Consider the following 21,106-nt stretch of genomic DNA (forward strand, 5'->3'; position numbering starts at 1 on the left):
ACCGCACTGCTCCATCGCGGCCTGAGTGAATTTCCTTGACTCACCCAAGCTTCCATTGTAGTGGGAGAATGTTGGACTACTTTAGTATCATCATGTCGCCCACCTTCAGGTTATCGTGTAGCATAAACCACTTTGCCGTTTGGTGCAGGCAGAAAACATACTCTAATGCCCAACTACACCAGAAATGCCTTACAAGCTGTTGTACAAACTGCCATCTTTTAAGGTGAGAGATGTTAGAGGACGAGCAGTCTTTCTCTGGGAGGGCCAAGAGAGATTCCCCAACTAAAAAGTGAGCAGGGGTAAGACAGGAGAGATCATTAGGATGCTCTGACAACGGTGTGAGAGATCGCAAGTTCAGAATTTCTTCTATTTGGGCCAGCACGATGCACATCTCTTCGTAGCACAATGTTACATTTCCTATTATTACTTTTAAATGGTGCTTCACACTCTTCACGCCAGCCTCCCATAAACCACCAAAGTGAGGAGAAGAAGGGGTATTAAAATGCCAAGTTATATCTCTTTCGGAGAGGAATGTTGTGGTCAGGTTATTTTCCTTGGGATGCGGACTGGTCTTCAACAGCTGATTTAATTCTTTACTAGCGCCCACAACATTTCGACCACAGTCACTATACAAATGACTTGAAACACCCGTGCGGGTATAAATCGCTTCAAAGTGGCTAGAAATGAATTGTTGCTGGCTTCAGATACCAATTCAAGGTATACTGCCTTGGTAGTGAGACATACAAATAGAACAATATAGCCCTTAGAACAATAGAACAATAGAACAATATACGACTTCTTCAATAGCTTTTTTTTTTAAAACATATGGCCAAGCGTAATCGACACCACTTTTGGAAAAGCACTTGCCGGGATTAACCCGGGATACTGGCAGTGAAATCATATTTTGAGTTTGAGTTCTTGTATTGAAACGCTAACACCTTACACATTTGTGAATAATATCACGCACTAAACCTTTGGCCCCCAGCACCCAAAACTTTTTTCGCAGGGTAGCCAGCACTAATTGAGGCCCATCATGAAAGGTATTTGCATGCTCACATTCCACCAATAGACGAGTAAGTTTATGTCTTTTGGGCATCAAAATAGGATGTTTCCTATCCACGGACAATTCGACATTTTGCAACCTTCCACCAACACGCAAAATTCCATCACTGTCAATAAGGGTAGTCAAATGTGACAACCTGCTTTTACGGGGGAGAGACTGTTCATTCTTCAGACACTTCAGCTCTGTAGAAAAAACAACGTATAGCACTTCTTTGACCAGGCACAAAATACTTTCTTCTAATTCTGTCGCGGTCACTGAACCACGAAGCTTGTGTTTTGTGCTTCTGCAATTGTAAATAAACAACCGACACCAGCTCACAACTCTTTTCAACTCTGACAGGGAGGAGTAACGGTTCACAAGGTCATGACTGTGGCACATTTTCTTCTTTCTTCCTCAACTACACTTGAGGCAGCCAGAGTTCAAAATGACGCTGGCAACACTGCTTTGCGCAACCACGAAGGACCCTCCCACTACAGAGAGTGACTTAAGAGCTCCTGAGACATGACCTCCCGCGTTGCAAAGTCCGCTGGATTGTCTTTGCTCTCCACATGCCACCACTGGGCAGGCAGAATATTCTGTATTTTTGCTACGCTGTTAGCAACGAAGGTTCACCATTTGTCCGGTGACTGAGATAACCACGGTAGCACGACCATAGAATCCGTAAAGGCTCTACCTTCTTTCACATTGAGATTAATTGCATTAGCAATTGTTTTTAGTAGCTTAGGCATCAATAATGCCGCACACAGCTCCAACCAGGGGAGGGACACAGCTTTGATGGACGCAACCTTAGTCTTAGCCGCAATGAGGCTTACGCCCACACCCCCGCCTGCACGTTCTGATCGTAAGTAAGCCCCTACACCGTAAGCTCGTTCACTAGCATCACAATGGCATATTAGCTGACAGCTGACAGCGTCAGATGGCATGATACATCGCGCTACCTTCACCTCACGTAACAAAAATAGTGAGTCACAGTATGCTTGCCACACTGCACTGGTTTCAAGAGAAAGGGGTTCATCCCAACCTAAGTTTTCCTTCCATAAGGATTGTAATAATGTCTTAGCCTTGATAGTCACTGGGAAAAGAAGACCAAGAGGACCGAAGATTTTGGCTACTTCCGACAGGGTCTTCCGTTTTGCCTAAACAGCGGGAGGAGGGATGATGGATACACTGAAACCAAAAGTACTAACAAACTTTTACTGTCTTAAAAAGTGTTCCAGTTCAATGGAAACTTCAGACAAAAGTAAGAAACTTATGCTGTCTTAAAAGGTGTTCCTGAACAATCGACAATTCATTATGCACCCTGTGAACTACAATAGCTGTAAATCTAAAGTGCAAAATTTTTGGAGTATTCCCTTTTATTATTTTATCAACGTAGCTAAAGGAAAAGTATAATCATAACTCTGTAGAGTTATGAATCAATAAAATCATGGTCCGATAGGCAAGAGGCTCGTAGTTCGAAACTAGTCTCTGAAGCTGAAGATATTTTTAATCCTTAGTTGGCCAAATTAAGAGATCCTGCTCTCTCTTCGTAATCATCTGATGGTTAAAAGCTCTCCCTACCTTAATTCGACAATTACGTGATGTGATGTTCGCAGTTTGGGAACTATACAACTTCTGCTTCAGAAACCACAATTTTCGTCGTAATATGTATGCTGTACAAAATCACTTTGTCTTCCGATTCTACACTTGCATATGTAGGTCATCCCTCTCTATCCCTCTCTCTCTCTATGAAAGCACATGACTTGGGATCAAAACTTCTACTCTTGGAACAAAGTGTAAAGCTCTACCTATGTGCTACCGTAACTCCATACGTTCTTTGTTTAAAGTAGCAATTTTAAATTTTGTTCGGGGAGGTGGAGATTTTTCTTCTTTTTTATTGCTGTATTATTATTAATTTTATTAAAGGTATGTATTTATCAAGCCCAAGGGGGGAGAATTCCACCTTACTGTACTGCCCAACTTTCGCTTGGAACATGAGCTTGCAATTATTGACAAGAAATGAAAATAATAATTGAATAACAATCATTTGTGTCAGAAGATGTTACAGCTCTGCTTCCGCATTACAGACTTTGGGAAGCACAAAACCTACCTCCGTCCTTGACAATTCCCATAGATTTCACAAGCAGCATCTTCAGAGCTTTGCAGTCTTTGAAGATGGGAAAGAGTGCAAATATGAGAGTTTATGAAGCTTAGTGAATATTTTGTCATATTTTTTTTCAGACTCTAGAAAACAATTTAAGAACAAACCAGCGAAAACGACTCTTGAACTTGGTTTTTTTTCTACGCCTAATTGGAAATAGTATATTACGTCTGACACTGGTTTATACAAACATAATCAGTGAAGGGATATAGAGAATGATACGAGTTCGATTGAATAAAATAAGTAGTTAGTCGATCGAGAATTGCTTTTCGGAATGTATAAGCACACACCACAGGGATTTTTCCTCATTTAGACTTTAACTGTTTATAATATATTCTATATCGTGCATTGTGTAACCTAATATTGGATTTTCTCAGAAAATGATATTTTGCTCACATGTAGAAAATATATTCGAAAGAAACCCATTAGGTGTAATTTAATATTTTAATAAGAAGCTGCACAAATGTATTTTTATACTTTTGAAATATTTTTTTGGAAAAAACTTATAGTTTTAGAAATTCATATTCTATATTCAATAATTATTTGAATTATTTCAGGCTGTGAATTAAAGTCTTGTCTATCATCTTTATCTTATAATTATAATTATATTACTAAGGTATTTTCTTTGCTCACCATATTGCTCTGAACTATATTGTTTAAAAATATGTTCTTAATTACCATTTGCAATATAACTAGTAACTACTCTAAAAGTGTAACAAAATCATCATTAAAATTGTTCCTGGAACAAAATATAATATCATAAATTTTCTATAATCATACGCAAAATTGTATATAAGTATATTGTTAAATGATTGTAATAAAACGAAAATTAACAGTTTCAAAAAATAATTTTATTACTTCGTGTTAGTTCCAATTTTCACCGCAACCCATTAGGGTACACATATGTAAATCAAACACAGGGCCGCATGAACAAGTATTACATTTGTTTCTGCAGCGTCCATTGAGACATCCTTCTCCACAACGAGGGACTAGAAGAAAAAGAGGTTTAGGTACTTAATACAGCTGGAAATTAAAACTTTCAATATAGTTCATAGTTTTACTGTCATAGCATTAAGTCTTAGCACGATAATTCCTTAGGTACAGTATGTCGTAAGGAAAGTTTTATAGTATTTCGCATGCACTGCATCACTCAGTTCAATAAGAATGAAAGGAGGCCGAAATGTGAGCCAAATTAGTCTACAAAACTGACCACAAAAATATTTAATTCGGCCTTCTGGATTTGGCAAACAGTTGGAGGTTTTCATAGGTTCTCAATTTAATTTCGATTTTTCTCAAAAGCCCTTGAAACACCTATAGTTATGTTGTTGTGCTAATTATTGTTTGATATAGAGCATACTATCGAAACAACACATTCAATTTTCTTCTAGCTTGCGTCATAATAACGGAACATTACGCAATCGCAATAAACATAATCTACTGAAAACCAGAACATTGCAACTCATACCTTCTAATTTATACTACCTTAAACTGTTCTTTCTTATAACTCTTACTTACCACGGACAACTTCCTAACACATCAGCAACTTTAAAACCAGGATCTTGATGTATTAAAAATTCCTTGTCTTTTCCTGAAATTATTATCTTCTTTTCTTTAACACTATTAATTTTTAAGGTTTCACAAACAACAGGCAATGCAAGATGCTCGGGCTCAAAATATTTAATCCTTTATTGACAATTGCATGAAGATAATGCTCATAATTACATCCAATTGTTTCGAGTATATTACGATGGCATTGATGTATGTATATACTACAATTCATTTGCCGAGACCTAATGGAATTTCGCCGCTAATTTTACACGTTCGTACATTTTTTGTTGGTTTGTTATAAGAACTTGCGTAATCACATTCATTCTATTTGAATTTTTATTCAAAAAAGTAGTATTATCAGTAGCAGCGTTATTACATATTTTGCTTTAAAATTCAGTACATTTTATCTTAATATCTGTTGCAGAATTCCCAAGACCTACGAATGTTTAATCAAATTTATATTACTTTAACAAATGTATGGAAAATCGAACCTTCTTGCATTGAAAGTACATTAGGCAATTGATAAAGTCGTTATTCAAAGTTATCAGTGTTTCTTTAATTTGACTCTCCGAATGTAATCACACTCATATTTATTTCATGTATGGGACATTCGGTACAGATTTCATTCGGTTACCTTGTTAAACTCCAGGGTGTGAATCAGGATGGCTCTCACCAGAGAGAAACTCCAACCACATTTTCATTATGTATTAACTTAAGTAAATCGTAAGAGGTTAAAGGTTTGGTTTTGAACCAAACAAAAGAAAAATAGCTCACACTCAACTTTTAATATTATTGATTTTCAGTTATAATCTAGAATTAGATTAGAATAATTTATGTTAAAAAGTTTTGCTTACGGAAGGTCATGGCTATGAAGTGCTAAAATCATTTGCTTTTCCTTTGTTTCGTTCGTCTTTTGCGTTTTTATTGCTCTGCAGACTTACATTACAAATTGAGTTATTTTAGATGTAATAATGCATTTTAAGTTACAACCACAGTGGTGCTTTCAAATTTAAATATTTTCTCACTCAGAATTGAGCCAGGACAGGAGAGCCTCGGGTGAACACGCGCCCGTCACTAGTTCAGCGTGATTGGCTACTTGATAAAATTTATTGTTCCTAAAACTATCTTAACTAATTAAAATTCGTTTGTAACAGCAGAGGTTCAGCGAATGCATTCAGTAATTATTACCTTCCCAAACGTTACTAATTTAATGGAAATATAAATATTGTTTTACTGAATGGTAATGTACAACTTAACATAATAATGGTGTTAACACAATTCATCAATAATAATTGATCAATTCTAGGTCACAGACTAACATTTCAAAGAAACTGAAGTATTTGCCAAGGTATTCAACGGAAGAATTGTACAAAAGAAGGTAACTATTGTCTATTAACTTGAAACATTCTTTAAATGCAAGTTAAAACACCATACCTAAATTTCATAGATTACAATTTCTTTTAATATCGAAGGATACATTAAAAACCAACATGTTAATATTTTGATTTCTTATGTGTTCTATGTGTATAGGAAATTCTGTCATTTTATGAAACATTTTTTAAAACTATTGAATAATTTCTGAACATTGTCAGTAATTCTTCTGACTGAAACGTATATTATAATTTTTACACAATTGAAGAAATATTTTCGAAAATTTATCTTTTCACTATGACACCATTACTCTTGTTGATTTTTTTATATATTAATCTTATTGGATAGTACTGAGTTTTTAAATTTGAAATTTCTAAATATGAGGTACATAAAAAGCATGAAATAGAAATTCATATATAAACAGAAAATTGAAATATGCAAATAGTTTGTGTTAGTGAGTATTGTGCTATTCAACTGCTAAAGATAAATATAATTACTTACTTTGAATGAGTGTTAATTACGTGAGCACTTACTTATCATCCTACGTTGATTTGGAACGTTGATTAGTTCTTACATATTCAGTAGATGAAAATAGGACATACTTTCTAACTTTTAAACATTATCTCCAGTCGGTACGTTTTCTATTCTAATTTCCCATACATCAAAAGATGAATCTATAACTGGGTAAAATATGTTCTGAGCGAAGGGTAAGTGATATAAAGAAAAGTATTATCTTTTCCAATATGTGGCATCACTTCCTGTTATTGCGTAATGCGTTTATTTTTACTTATGCTTACCTGCTTTGCAATAAGAAAAGGAAAATTATCGGAACAAAAATTTAAAAAAGTGTGAAAAAATACTTACGATTGCCAATGCTGTGCACATTGGCAAGCGAGACGCCTGCTAGATAGAGGATGAACGTAATCCAAAGTAATTTCATATTGTATTACCACTCCTAGTAGTAAAATCCGATATATATACGTACGTTAGAAGAAAGTAAATGACAAATAAGTCGCTGAAATTGATAAATACTGCATCAGGTTCTCGCTCATAGTAATTACCATATCGCTTTCTAATTCTTAACGTTCATCACTTAAGCAAAAATAATCTTCATGTATTTTAGATCTACATGTGATTAAAAATAAGAATCAAACTATAAGATTAATGGATTTATAATAAAGCATTAAAAACTCATTATTCATGTGCATAAAGTTGCATCATTTTTCCTATAGCCACATTAATTTTTCATTGTCTTCTAATTTTCTTCTAAGAAAATCTGCTTATGAAATGACTTCTACATTCATATGTACATAGAACCAAACAAGGTTTATTATTGGTATTCTATAAAACAGATATGCTAAGTAAGTCTCCGTGAGTCTTTATGTCAGTACAGATTCGCAAAACAATTTCGTTTCTTTCTAGATACGTGTTAAAACACATTAGATTTACTTACATATTATAGTATTGAACGTATTCGCTGTAGTTATGCAATGTGCTTAAATAATAACTGTTTTACATTACGTGTTGTGGGCTGCTATCCCACAATGATAGAGCAATCACCTCCTGTAAGTGGGGTTTTTAGTTCGATCCCATCTTGCGCCAAGTGGTCTCTGTAGTAGACGAACACGGTGTGGTGGGTTTTTCCGTTTCCTCTCACCCTTTTGATTCCATCATTTCATTATTTTCATCATCACTGTCTCTCTTAGCCTACTCGGCATAATCCTGGGACGTAAACCTGCAAGATTTCATTTTACATTAAGTATTATGTGATTCAAGGTCTGTGTATTCGCAACTTAGGTTACGCCACGTTTCTCAAAAAAGCACTTTCAGTGACCGTACTTCCTAATTCACGTCTCCGTTGAATTTCATGAGAGAAAACTGTGAATCACAGTAAAACCAAGTGAAACATCACCACTCAATGCGAAAAGGATAAAATAATAGAAACTCGAAAGTGGGACTGCTGCGTGGAAAGCAAGGAGTTTTCCAATATGCCATTACGACACTCCGCGACACATTTAATTTATAATCGTTATAATTTGTTAAAAATATCGTACTACTTTCCCACAAATATAATCACATTACTTGTTGCCTCCAAATTGCAATTCCCGTGGAAACGTATAATGTCAGGAACATGAACAACGTCAGGAACAATTAAGAAAAGGAGAAAGGCCCACATCCAGAATCGAACCTAGCGCCTTCGGAGCTTAAGACAGCCACTCTAACCACACGCCTACGAAACAGCGTCCTTATTCAATTATTACGACACAGTAATAAAAAAAGAGAATGATCATCAATCACACTATTCAAAACACGGAGAAAAAGCTTCGTAAGTTCATAATATAGCAACGAAGCTTCTCGCAACATAACACAACATGTATGTAGTGTAGTGTTAAACCACAAGACTCCTGTTCGGCGCACTCGGCTTCGAATCCATAGTAGTGTAGCTTGATTTTTTTCCTCAACAAAACGACATCATTCTTGAAAATAGTTGCAACGCAACGTAATGTAGAAATCCGTCAGTCCCATACAGAAAAATAACAATGCAGGATTCAGAAATGTTCTATTTAAGAACGTTAGTGTGCAAGCCGAGTTCAATTAACAGGCATTTCAAACATTTTTCCAAGGTATCTGAGTGGACTATCACTGGCCTCCGGTCCAGTCATGTCACCAATAAAGTGAAAATGACATTACAGTACTTTCACAATATTTATTTGCCCATCTTTTCTTTGTAGAGAAACTATTGGACAGTTGGCTGAAAACAATATTAGCCACATAGTTTCAAATAATTTGATCAGTCCATGATTGTAGTATAGGGCCTAGGGGAATGAGCATGTGAAAACTTCCTCCCAGCATATCTAAACCACATCTACAGTATCGATTAACATTTATCAGAAACTCAGTTTCCAAAATTTTCAGCCACCCAAGTGCTTTTGGAGGGGGGAAAGAACATTGAAAATATTTTTTTCTCCTGAACAGCTCAATCGATTTTCATGAAAAAAATATGTTAGGTGTTCTCAACAAGAGAAAAGTCGGAAAATATTTTTTTGAAATTTTTCGGGGTGAAAATTGGTCAGTTTTTTTGAAATTTAAAAAAAAAATATTAAAGACTAACTGGGACGGCGGCAATTTTTTTTTGCTGGTTTTGTTTTGATACGGTCTGTAATAACATATATTGTATTCATTTTGTTTGCAAGTGTACCTCATAGTGAAAAAGGCAAATGTATCGTGGTGGATATTAGTCTTTGACCATGTAATGGCCACTGCTTTGAAACAAACGCAGCGTATGAGAATTAAATCTGTCATATCTGCAGTCTCGTCTGGAGAAGAAACTAACTTGTGAACCAAAGGGTTAAGAACAACCCATGTTATTAATATAAACTTTGCCGAAGGTTATTAACTTATATCATCATAAAAGAAATAGGAGACTTTTTGAAAGGAATGAAATAAAATACAACTTTGCAAGGCGTTCGTTGTTGGGTCTTACACTCGCGGGTTCAATTCCCGTTAATGGTCCGTTAAAATTTTACTTGAACTAGAATTTATTTGCATGAATCACCCGTCTTCTTTAGCCTAAAGGACTTAAACGTTTAGAAAAGTATATGGTAAAAATGAAATAAATAATAAGACAGTAACAATGCTATTAATTTGTATCTATCTACATAGGATATAAATGAAAAAGACGTCGTTTATCTTAACAAAAAATGCCTTAACCGTTTTAAATGATATTTATTAGTTAACACTTTCACCTACTTCTGACTCATGGGCACCCGAAGGGGGCAGGGTGGACCGCCCTCTAACTCACGAAATGTATGCAAACAGAAATACCAAACATAATATATAGCAGCCATGAAGATAGCCCCTCCTAGAATATTTTAGGGTGACATGCGCGGACTGACTTGTTGTCACACCATTTTTAATAAAACAGAGGAGAGGAGTTAAAATTTATGCAAAAAATAGAATATCTCACATATGTGAGATTAAACTGGACCCCATGCCGTTAACGTCGCCACTATCTAGTGGCACACTTGCCGGTAAAGTCGATCGTCGATAATGCGACGCATCGAAAGATTGCCGCTAGTGTGTCCCTGGCGGCAGGTTTTCGTCGAGTCGAAACAGACATCTAGAGTATTGGTGTTCCAGTTACCACCACGTATCGGCGATGACTTCTTTTCGAGCCGTCTTTCGATTCGTCCGGGGAATCGTCGAAGGGACCGAAACGATTTATCGCCAGTCTTGTGCGTGAGTTTACTATTATATATTTGTTTTTTCCTAACGAATCTTCCTATAGTGAGGTCCGGGGTCAAGAGTAACCCATGCTTCTACAGCAGAAGGTTGACGTTTCGCGCAATTCCGGGAGAACTTTGTATATAATTTGTAAAAGAATCAATGTAAATGAAACATGCATATAGACTATTTAACATATTTTGGTGCAGTAATTTGTAATTCATTGCATTTCGTCGAGTCTCTGCCAAGGGTGGCCAACTGGTGGTATAATTTTCGAAACGGAAGTGGAGCCACCGCGGATCGTTGGAGTAATGCAATCAATTTATGGCGAGAAGTCGCTTTTTACCCATCGATGGTCCACCGACGCTTACGGCACGGGATAACTCTAAATTAAATAAAATTAGGTAATCACTATAGTTGTTATAAGAACTAGTTTTTGAACTTGGACTGCGTAATATTGGTTTTTTGAGGCAAACATTACCTAAGTTCAACTTCGACAATCTTTGGAAATCAGCAAATATGCAAAGTCCATTTTTCAATTTTGTCAGGAAACGAAGAATATGTTTCAGAATTGTTGAACTTTTGGGCGAATATAGATTTCACTAATCTGCTATAAGTAGTCACTACTGCTGTTAACCATTGCTTTCTTTTATTTTTCATTTACACATCCTATCCTATTTCAAGTTCGGTTCCACATGCCATTCCATTTAGTTTCATATATTCTGTTCGATTAAATACACATTCCTCAATCTCTTAGAATATGTCCAAATTAACAAAACGGTTCTCTTGCTTTCTTTAATAATGCTGATTTAGATATCAAGACAGTTAATTTTAAATAAATATACAATTAATTTGTTAATTACTACGAGCATTGAGTTCTTCCTCATTGTGTGTTAAATATTTATTCTTCAGTGTTTACATTCTAATAATAATAAATATTTATGCCAAACTTAGAAATAATTGAAGTGTACGAAGCTTAAGTGGGTAATAAAGCAGTTCAAGGCAATATCTTACTTCAATCTATATCGTAAATGCGTTAATGGAAGTAGCCCCCATTCTGGATTTGCAAAATAATTTCGGTTCTTTCTAGATACTTGTGAAAACACATTAGATTTACTTACATACTATAGTATTGAACGTATTCACTGTAGTTATGCAATGTGCTTAAATAAGAACTGTTTTACATGAAGTATGGCGGGCCGCTATGGCACAATGATAGAGCTAGGGATGCACGCGAGACGAGACGAGACGAGAAATTGAAAAGTCTCGTCTCGTCTCGCAGCCTCAAATGTTAGTCTCGTCTCGCGTCTCGTCTCGTCTCGCAAACGTGAAGTCTCGTCTCGCGTCTCGCATAAAACTTTGAGTCTCGTCTCGCGTCTCGCGCGAGACTTTCTCGCATGGTCTCGCAGTCTCGCATATACTCTGGTCAATATTTTGCAATGTGTTATTCTATGGCTGTTAATGAATGATGATGTGATATTCTGTCCGAAGGCAGGTATTTGACCTAAAAGTCCATTGGCAAACTGAATCCTTGGTGGTTTGCCATTGCTTTCCATGGGATGAATGTTCATAACATCCTAAGGAGACGGAACCTAGAATTCAACATAGTCTGCGAACTTGTGTCCTCTCCGCTCCAAATTAAAAGAAAAGTTGTGCTGGAATTTGATTCCTGAACCATTAATTTTCGTCAAATTAACCCTTTCCGGTACCCGGCTTTTTGGGTTATTTTTTAGACTTTCAGTCAAGCAACTACTGCATCGTCACTATTTATCTTAGGATCATGGTTCATACCTCATTCTCTTCAGAATGAATCTGGCTGTCAAATGGTACCACTTGCATGCTCATACCATATACCAGGAGCGGGAAAGATGATGTCAAAGGGAAAATTACAGAGAGAATTTTTTCTCGCATTTTGCGCCCCTCTGGTGCGGCCCTGTCTGAACGTAGCCATCTAAACAAAATCTGATAAATAGTACTTGGTATACTAAATGTGTGTGCCAAATTTCAAGTTTCTATCTCGATTAGTAAGGGCGGGAGAAATTTTATCAGGAATTCCCATCATGCCCCAAATTACCGTAAAACTCCATGATCTCAGGTAAAAAATTTCCTGAGACATCCCTAATTACCCTAGGGTCATGTTTCGCCCATGATTCTCTTCAGCTTAGAACTGCCTTTCAGGCGGTATGACTCACGTGTCTCCATCATGTATCTAAGGCGGGAAAATCCCGAAAAAAGGGATTTTTGGGTCTAAATATCCTTTTTTTCAACTTTTAGCCCCTTTGGACCCTCCTGTTTTAACGCAGAGATCTGAAAAAATCTGATAAATACTACTAGGTGGGCTGAATGTTTATGTAGAATTCCAATTTTCCAGGTGCAAAAGTAAGCCCGCCAAAAATATATATATACCGACAATGTCACATATTCCGTATAGAGAGGAAAATTTTTAAACATTCCCTCAGACTTTCCTAATTACCCTAGGATCATTCAGAATAGAACTGCCTTTCAGACGGTATGACTCACGTGTCTCCATCATGTATCTAAGGCGAGAAAATCTCGTGAAAGGGATTTTTTGGTAAAAATATCCCTTTTTCAACGTTTAGCTCCTTTGTACCCCCATGTTTTAACACAGAAGTACGAAAAAAATCTCGTAAATATTCCTCGGTGGACTGAATGCTTGTGCACAACTTCAATCTTCTAGGTGCTAAAATAAGCCCGCAAAAAATAATACCGAAAATGTCGAAAATTCCCCTATACACAAGTATATTTTCATAAAAATTCCCTGACACTTCCCTCATTACCCTAGGGTCATGTGTCGCACATCATTCCCTTCAGAATAGAACTGTCTTTCAGGCGGTACCAATCACATGTCTCCATCATGTATTTAAGGCGGGAAAATCGCGAAGAAAGGGATTTTTTGGTAAAATATTCCTTTTTTCAACGTTTTGCCCCTCTGGATCCCCCCTGTTTTAACGCAGAAATCTGAAAAAATCTGGTAAATACTACTCGGTGGACTGAATGTTTGTGCAAAATTTCAATCTTCTACGTGTAAAAATAAGCCCGCCAAAAAATAATGAACATAGACCGGCCCCGCAATATTAAAAGAAAATATATATTTTAGAATTATGATGTCATCACCTCCTATGTTTCGACGCAGAAAGGTGTGAAACCATACGTAAGGTCTTCTACAATGCTTTTGGACTTGAAAAACAAAACAAAAAAAACGGACAAAAAAGCTCAAATAGGAGAGTTATAACGCAATGTACCATGAAACACCCCGTATGGTACAGATTGTACCATGGGATCCCCAAAGGGTTAATAGCATAATTTACAGCAAAACCAGCATAAATTGTTGTTGGATCCAACATTGTTTTCCAGCTTAGAGGTCTCCAGCAATATTTGCCTCTTCTAAAATATCGTCGCCACTATCAACATTTACACGTTTTGGTCGTTTCCTTGAAGGATGATTTTCCATTATAAAGATGTTTTTATACCACCAAAAGCGCTTGTACAAAACAAAAGAACTCCTCACAACACAATACGATCCAATTCTTTTGGTTCGTTCGCGCTTGTAACAATGTTGCATTATCGCATTTTATCAACTTTCGCTTTCAACTTATATAGTGTTGCCAGATCTAGAAAATAAAATTACTGACAAATATAGGGTCATTCCTACCATCTCGCATCAAACCTATAGGACCATCCTACCAAACCAGTGTTTGAATTAAACTTCCGAACTAGAGGGGGATGTTTTTGATAAATATATAGAAAGAAAATACTTATTCCATGTAAAAATATAATGTTATTTCTGCGAGCCGGACCTGGGATAAACTTTGACGAGAAGGGATTTCCCCGCCATCCGCCAACATAAATCGCTAGTAGTAATGTGAAAAAGACAGAAACAACAGAAATATCACATTTGAAGCAATAGGCAGTCTTATTCGCTTTTCAGAGCAAAAACAGAAATTCATGTATTCGTGCGCGCCCGCGTGTATGTGTTCGTGTCGCAAAATAAAGTCCTAAATCGATGTTGTAATAAATTTCCAATTTACAAAGCTTTTCTTTTTTAATGATGTTTACAAACTAAGGAAGGCTTTAATTCTGAAAATCAACCTTGAATAATAATAAATTTCATAAAATGTCTATTGCCCCAATCACTTTTTTGTTCCTGGAGGCATTAACGCTCAACTTAGAAAATTCATTAAATGTAAAATCACTAAATATATAATTACATATAATTTATAAATGGTGCGAGACTGCGAGAAGTATCGCGAGACTTCTCGTGCGAGACTTAACTGAGTCTTGTCTCGCGTCTCGTCTCGCATGGTTTAGTCTCGTCTCGCGTTTCGCATAAAATTTTCAGTCTCGTCTCGTGTCTCGTCTCGCAAATGCGAGACGAGACGAGACTTCTCGCGTCTCGCGTGCATCCCTAGATAGAGCAATCAGCTCTTGTAAGTGGGGTTTTTAGTTCGATCCCATATCGCGCCAAGTGGTCTCTGTAGTAGACACAAAGGGTGTGGTGGGTTTTGTCCCGTTTCCTCTCACCCCTTTGATTCCATCATTTCATTATTTTCATCATCACTGTCTCTCTTATCCTACTCGGCATAATCCTGGGACGTAAACCTGCAAGATTTCATTTTACATTAAGTATTATGTGATTCAAGGTCTGTGTATTCGCAACTTAGGTTACGTCACGTTTCTCAAAAATGCACTTCCAGTAACCGTACTTCCTAATTCATGCCTCCATTGAATTTCATGAGAGAGATATGTGAATCACAGTAAAACCAAGGGAAATATCACCCCTCAATTGCAAAAAGGATAAAATAATAGAAAATCGAAAGTGGGACTGCTGCGTGGAAAGCAAGGAGTTTTCCAATATGCCATTACGACACTCCGCGACGCATTTAATTTATAATCATTATAATTTGTTAAAAAAAATATCGTACTATTTTTCTACAAACAGAATCACATTACTTGTTGCCTCCAAATTGCAACTCGCGTGGAAACGTATAATATTTTTTTCTCACGAACCACGTTCCACTTTTCCCCCTTTGTTTATGTTAATTCTGTAGGCATGCCTAAGCTATTCAAGTGTTGTTGCTTCACAGATTCTTATTATTGATTATCATTTCAACACCAATTTGGGGCACTTTGAGGTATTTGTTATAAACGTGCTCCCTCGGAACTTACGGACTTTTAATCCATTTGTCTCGGAACTATTCTCAAGACAGAAAGTGCAACAAAACCTTACCTCAATTCTTATAAATATTTTTACAAAATTTGAGGTCCGTACACCATGAACCCTTCCCCTGGTTATCCCCTGCCCCCCAGAGAATCTTTTAGTGTCTTACGACTTCAGAAAATTTCTGTGGTGTATCGTACGAGCTAACAAACTTGTTTTTCTTTCTTACGTTTTGCACTATAATTAAACGTATGACAGTAGAAATCAAATATTATAGTACCACCCGACTGCCGTCGCTATGCAAAATTTCCTTCTAATCTGATGTAGGAAAATGAATGGAATTAACCTTGTAAGATTTAAAATCAAATTTGCAATATTGCAACTAAAAGTAAAACATATAATAAGTAGGGCTTAGTCTCATAATTGAAAATAGATTCGGCTCCAACTGCCTGAGATTACATATAAGTCTTAACAGAACTTGTTGAATGCTCAGAATAAATGTCCTAAAAAGAAAACAATGTCCTTTGCATGGACCCGAACTCGTAACTCTCTATATAGAACTCCAGTACGCTAACCACTCATCTAAGAAACATAACGGAAAGTGTTCCTTTGTTTAACATTATAACCGAAGGGCACTATTATGTCCAGGACTAATTCCCTTTCTCTCTTTCTTATGTTTCACAAAAATCACATGTTTCGGACATTTTTGAATATTAGCTATGCTTTATGTCCGATTATTTGGAAGTAGTTTTTAGCAGACGGTTCTCCCAAATAAATCTTAACCAGCATTGTAGTAACCAATGTTTTATCTACTGATTTTCTGGAGGGGAAAGAACTTAGATTCTTGGCTAGCTCTTCGAAATTTAAAAATTTCCGTTCCCCTCCTGGGCCAGGGGTGGCTATTCCTCCAGGTGCTCAAAAAAAAACAAATATGTCTTCAGCTTTCGTTTTGGAGGCGGTATTAACTGTGGAAAATAAAGTTTCGTCACTGCAATTCCATTACCCGACATTTTCTCCCTATGGATATGTTCCTGTCTTTACAGGCGTTTCTTTATCTTATATCAGTAACGAATTTACAAGAAATCCATTTTTATTAATTTGGGAAATGGTGGAGACGAGTGGCGTTTTTAAGCATATATATAATTAACAGTAGCTTCTTTTTTCCTAATAAGTACAGTATAATTCTCAAATAAATATGAATAACTTACAAGGCTTTCACATTTAATTTGCTATTTTCTTCTAGTGTCTATTTAAAACGTTTCTATTATCATGTTTTTGTGTTTCGTATCCCATATTGCTGGATCATTTCTCATTAGTTCTATTAATATATCTTTCATAATTAATTTAACAGTGCAGCAAAACCTCTCGAGTATAGAAAGGAAGAAATTTCTGCAGACGAAATTTTAAACAAATGAAGACCTTATTCTTTGCAGTATTTTAAGGGGAACCAAAGAGAACATGAGCCACAGCGATGCTTCCGCTGAACATCGATGCAAAATCAAACTCGGTTTTTTATCATCGCGACCACTGATTCACCCTCGCGTTCGATCTCTAGGTCGAGATGTAGCGTACATTTTCCGCACGAGCATACCAATTTGAATACATGCGTTTGTGCCAGTATCGAGAGTAACACCTCGAACTCGATAGAGTGGTTTCTTTGGTATGTTTCTACCCTTGGACCTTATTTTAACAACTTGTTCAAATGTCCGGAGGTTCCAGACCACCCGGCTATGCCACTGCTTGCTAGCATGCATTCTTCTTAAACATAATCAGTCTCTGTTCGCTTCCACTTTAAGCCATAATTTTATTCTTTAAAGCCCAAGAGTATACATTCGTTCTCCTTCGCATTTGGCGTTCATAAAAAAAATAAGTTATAATTAAACGTGCGATTTTGCCTTTCCAATGTAAATTTCTGTCCACTCCTCTGCAAAACAAATCTCATGGGCGCAATGGTCCCCTCTGTTCCAAACAGAAAAGTTGAATTTCGATATTTTCTGCGAGACTATTGGCGAGATATAGAATTCAATATCTAGTATTTCTTTTTACTTGGTACTGGAATTAATAGAATTGGAAGTAATTGTTTTTTGTAAATATAATTGGGCAGAACAGCCATGGATAAATGTTTTGTGCCGTTATATATAAATGTATTAAGATTGTTAGGAAAGTTTATGGGGGGTGGAAAATATTGTTCCCAGGCTGGAACAGTAATTAAGTTAGTGCCAGGGAAAGAAAAACTAGAGACGGGGAATTTCCTTAGCTTTCGCACTTACAGAAACCTTTGTAAGTAACAAACGTTCTGTGTCTGACGTATGACTGCCTATCGCGCTGTGTGGCTCCGTGGATGAGTGAGTAGTGTCATTGCTTGGTAACAGTGAGTTTCATGGATCTAGTCCTTTTCAGTGCAGTCCATTTTTTTCATTCTTTGTTTCCCATATCTGAAGATGTTTCTCCCCATTCGTAATCACATGATGCTCTTAACTGGGTTCTTCACTCAAATTCAACAATTGGTAGAAGGATGCTCTAAATTGCGGGTGAGCTTTTACATGTCTACTTACCAAATCAAACTTTTAGACAAAATATGGATGCTATCCGATCGTTTTGTCCCAAATTCTAAATTTGCGCATGTGACTGTATCTCCCTTTCATCATATTTGCAACTCTCGTACTCCAATATCATCAGCTATGGCATGAGATGGCTTAGGTTCAAAACTTGAAATCATAAAAGTGCTATACAAATAGGCTCACTTTCTCTAAGCATTTGATTAAGTTTATGTGTTTTCACACTGAAGGAGGGGAGTATCCGCTCTTTCTACCCTCCTGAAATGACAGAATATTTATTCAGACTCTGCAAAGTCATTTCAGATCAAACGACAGAAACATTGTTCGTTCCAACAGCAACAAGATGGGACTTTAATAATTTGTTGCAATGTATCTCTAAAAAAAAGGACAAATGTCAAGTAGTATGCTTGCCGTAAGAACTACACGTCTAAGATTCATTTCATTTGGAGAAATGACGCTGTAGACGGTAGCGGGAATTTCGCCCAAGTGTACGGGAATTTTCAGTGCCTGGCGATTATGCCAACGGCTTTCCTTTATAGCTAATTTGGTTGCAAACTTACCCGGTAAATGCTTCGGACTCAACTGGTGGAGCACCTCAGCTGTAAATCTTCATATGGCTGTACCATCCTGAAGTGTCCCTTACTGTACACTCCGCATCAAAAAAAATGTGACAGCTACCGCCATGCAGCTAAGCCACAAATATACACCTTCTTATCACATAATTGTGTCTGGTAAATAGACCTCCTCTCTCTCTCCTCCTTTCTTCTCCCCCATACTAAAATTAGCTAACAACATGAACTCAATTCCATTGCCAAACTACACATGTGTTAGTATGGATAAAATGAAATAACAAAACCGAGACGAAATAAGATTCATAAGTTTATTTAGGGACAAACTAAAACACACACAATGAAAAAATGAAACCAATGGATGTCTATTACACAGAGGCTCAGAAATGTGGCAGAGAGAGAGAGAGAGAGAGGCGAAAGAAGAAGAAAAAGAAGAGGAAGAACAGATAAAAATGTGGAATTATAAAGTTAGTAAGAAAAGAACCTTACATTATAAAGTTCCGTTACCAGAAATCCAACAGTAATATAGAAAGAAGGTTTGTTTTTATATATTTTTCAGGACTGTTCGAATATATAGAGGATGCTTGAAACATTCATTAAGTATCTTTCATAAAGGATAGCATACTCAATTTTCAGTAGAACCGTAGATCTCAAAGACACATGTAAAATAATGTGAACAGTTTAACACTCATGCTTTGTTTCTGCGTGGTTCGGTGTGTAATGTCGGTAGCGTTCATTGGACGTACTGATGCAAATTACATTCTAATAAACCCAGTAGGTAGCGTAGGTCATATCTTTCATTCCAGACTACTAATGCAAAGTGAACAAAAAAGAAAAAGAAAGAAACGGAAAGAAAAAAAGAAAAAAAGAAAGATAAAATTGAATGAGTGCTATTTTACTGGTAAATTTTTATCAGAAATATCCTATATTGAAGGTCTAAGGCGTATCATAATGAAAAGTTACAAGCGTTCAAATGAGAAATTGGATGTCCCTTATAGATGAAGCACACCTTGCATGTTTCAAATTTCAACGTGAATAAATCACATTGAATTATAGAATGGAAACAAATTTCTGTCGAACAAGTATAAATAAATTTTGTTTTCAAATAACCAAAGAGGTTGCCATTTCCTAGTCTTTTCCGGACATTTATCTGTTCCGAACATCCAGCATCACTTTCATCTCTTGCGGATATAACGTTGTACTTTGCACATATAGAACGAACACGCTAGCGCTCAAACGGATCATAGTATCAGTCGGATGATGTTGGTTAGCTTATTGATCACCGCTTGGTCGAGGATTCAAACCCGTAGTGACACGGCAATTCGACTGAGACTCGGTACCCAGATGTTAAAGAAGATATTTTGCTTATTCTATTGCGTTTAAACAGTATTTCTATCATAGATGACCAGGACTGGAGATGTTATGCCCAGAGCACGAAAAACTCAAAGCTGAAGTTGCCAGTTTTTTTGCATTCTCCATACCAGGTCTATCGGTCCCTTGCTCCGTTTTAACTATGGAATGTGTTAGAAAGTGCGTGTGTATGTGAGAGAGAGCGGGGAGAACGGAAGGATGCAACGACAGGATAGGAAAACGTGAAGAAATACAGAGAGAGAGAGAGAGAGACGAATATAAATATGAAACATACTTATCATTACAGTGTATGATGAAGAACGTACACACTGTTTATTCGAATTCTCGCCAGTGATGCTTTGTAAGTTCTCCAACAGAAGATAAAGTTATATTACCTGAAGGGGAATCGAACCGAAATTTTCCGCTTGCAAGTCTGGCACTGTGCCACTACACCACTGATTGCTTTACCCAAACTTTGTTCTACTAATGCTGTTGTATTTCTTTCTAGAACGATAACACGAAAAGTGTTTAGTGCATATCAATGAAATGTTTCGAATGTCCTGGTAAATCCCTTGCCCTTTCCCAACCAACATTCGTAAATTGTCTGTGTCATCATAAAGGTGCTTGCTTCCACATTCTTAAGCATTGCATGTCGAATATGAGAAATCGACTCTTCACTATTACTTTGTAAAAACTTCAATTTTAGCGTGAACATTACTTGAACCTACGATAGACCTTATTATTATTATTATTATTATTATTATTATTATTATTATTATTAGCGTCAATTGGCCGCTTTGCTGGGCTAAATTCAGAAAAAATAGTAATATGCTCCGTTTAGTATTACTTCAGTCTCTGTTTAGTATTACTAAAGCGCTCTTTGATATCAGTCATTTTCGCTGAGTTTTATATATTTCCTTCCCTTCCCATGTTCCGGAGAACGGCAACTTCAGTGTCATTGTTCATCTCAGCCAGCAGGAAAACTTTGAATTCCACAGTGATACTGGCTATTTTTGTCATTTTTATATGTCTCCCCCTCCTCCATGATGCGGGCTGGATTTGAACTGCATCAGATATGTCACTGTTCATCTCAACGACTCCAAA

At 36.7% G+C, this 21,106-nt stretch overlaps 1 long non-coding RNA gene across 1 annotated transcript in view; it reads right to left on the reverse strand.

Annotated features, from left to right (window-relative positions):
• Nucleotides 1-4,059: 4,059 nt before the first annotated feature.
• The window catches only part of LOC145691744 (uncharacterized), a 60,411-nt gene continuing 43,364 nt past the window's right edge, over nucleotides 4,060-21,106 (reverse strand). The window contains exon 3 of the long non-coding RNA XR_014132522.1: nucleotides 4,060-4,192. This is a non-coding gene — a long non-coding RNA (uncharacterized LOC145691744). The remainder of the gene's footprint in view (nucleotides 4,193-21,106) is intronic.

The sequence above is a fragment of the Thermobia domestica genome, chromosome 8 (genome assembly GCF_964235325.1).
Source record: "Thermobia domestica chromosome 8, izTheDome1.hap1.1, whole genome shotgun sequence".
In the NCBI taxonomy this organism is placed as follows: Eukaryota; Metazoa; Arthropoda; class Insecta; order Zygentoma; family Lepismatidae; genus Thermobia; species Thermobia domestica.